General features: G+C 37.7%; 1 protein-coding gene across 1 annotated transcript in view; it reads left to right on the forward strand.

Annotated features, from left to right (window-relative positions):
* Nucleotides 1-2,068, forward strand: part of LOC103070658 (synaptonemal complex protein 1-like) — a 38,259-nt gene that overhangs the window by 19,831 nt on the left and 16,360 nt on the right. The window lies entirely within an intron of this gene.

The raw sequence follows: 2,068 nt of genomic DNA on the forward strand, positions 1-2,068 counted from the left end.
TTTTTTTTTTACATCTTTATTGGAGTATAATTGCTTTACAATGGTGTGTTAGTTTCTGCTTTATAACAAAGTGAATCAGTTATACATATATTTATGTTCCCATATCTCTTCCCTCTTGCGTCTCCCTCCCTCCCACCCTCCCTATCCCACCCCTCCAGGCGGTCACAAAGCACAGAGCTGATCTCCTTGTGCTATGTGGCTGCTTCCCACTAGCTATCTATTTTACGTTTGGTAGTGTATATATGTCCATGCCACTCTCTGGCTTTGTCACAGCTTACCCTTCCCCCTCCCCATATCCTCAAGTCCATTCTCTAGTAGGTTTGTGTCTTTATTCCTGTCTTACCCCTAGGTTCTTCATGACATTTTTTTTCTAGATTCCATATCTATGTGTTAGCATACGGTATTTGTGAACCCTTTCTTAAGTACCTGCCAGAATCTAATAAGTTCTCTCAGCTTCCCCTTTTAAAGCCTTCTTCCTTACAAACTGGTAAATATTTCTTAGGTCTAGAGGATGGAAGCTTTGTTCTGACTTACATATTTTGAAAATCTATTACTTGTTTATATCTTGAATCTTTCCCCTAATCCCAACACTGGGCTTTTGAAACTCAAAGTCATTTTCTTTGCTTTTGGTTGAATAATTTCTTATTTAAGATGATGAATGCAGCAAGATCTAGTTGGCCAAATTAGGGCAAAGTAAGTGTGTGTGTGTGTGTGTGTGTGTGTGTGTGTGTGTGTGTATGTATGAGAGAGAGAGGAGGGAGAGGGGAGAGAGAGGGAAGGGAGGAGTGGGGGTGGGGAGTTTAGATAGATAGATAGATAGATAGATACCAGGAAAACCAGGGAGTTTAGATAGATAGAGAGATAGCTAGCTAGCTAGCTAGATAGATACCAGGAAAACCAAAAAGGTAGGCTTATACTGTTACAGTATTATGTCAGTACATTAGAACACTCTGCTACCAAAGTCACTTCTCTATGCCACCTGTAGCAACTTGCTCCTGACAACTGTAAAGTACATCTATACCAATTTATTTTCTTTTTTGTAGTTTTATTAATTTGCTTTTCAGTACTTGCCTATTGGAAGAATGACTGGAGGGCATTTTGGAAGTACTGGTGGTAGTGGTAACGGGAAGACTGGAGGTGTTGGCAATAGAATGCAGTTCTTTGGCACAAATAATTTCTGTGGAATAGAGAAGGTTTGTTGCTAAATGTGTTTGTTAGTGAATATGAGACAGTGAATAGATGGAGTCAGAAAGAGGAACCATCTTTCTGTTGAAATGCTGATGTGTTCTGTCTCTATTTCTTTAAATTTTCCAGCCCTTTAATATTCAAATAAAAGTGGTTTGGCTCCTGTTCCATGTGCTGTGATAAGTCTAGAGCTCTCTCCAGTATTTTTGAGGCATTTAGGATACTTGTATTCTTCTAAAGTCAGTTCATTTGGCTCTTCATTGACATTTGAGTCTGTCGTAGCTGCCGTTCTCTTGTTTTGCAGCTTGTTACTGAGAATATAGGACCAATACCCTCCCTTTAGTCTAATGTAGTTTCTGTGTTGCTTGGCCTTACCTGGGGAAATGATGATGGGACAGCTGCATTTCTTTTCCTGCCTCATGCCTTAATTCTCTACAGCACCACCTATCAACTCTAAGTTTTACTGACTTTACTCAAGGCTTGAGTATATAGTTAGAGGGAATCATTGCTCAGGTTAAAAAATAACCAAAAAAGAAAACCCTAAAAAATATTATAGAGGATTTACAGGAGATTTGTTCTTGGGGCTACACCTATTCTTAACTTGTTCCTCTGGTCTTGAGATTTATCTTCTTTCCTGCCTCTTCAGAGATAGAGCAGAAACAAGAGTGAGCTTTGCCTTTCACATGTACTTCATGAATCTTAAATATACAAAGGAAAAATACTTCATAGACTAGTGGTTAAATCCCTACTTATTGTAAAGTCTAAAACTGTAAATATATTTTACGAAGTTTGAATAAATTAATGAATAGTAGTAATTCTATAAAAGGAAATTAGAGATAATTGAACAGCACCTAGCTTTTTTTTTTTTTTTTTTTTTTTTTTG

This window comes from Lipotes vexillifer, unplaced genomic scaffold (assembly GCF_000442215.2).
Source record: "Lipotes vexillifer unplaced genomic scaffold, Lipotes_vexillifer_v1.1 scaffold1029, whole genome shotgun sequence".
Classification (NCBI taxonomy): Eukaryota; Metazoa; Chordata; class Mammalia; order Artiodactyla; family Lipotidae; genus Lipotes; species Lipotes vexillifer.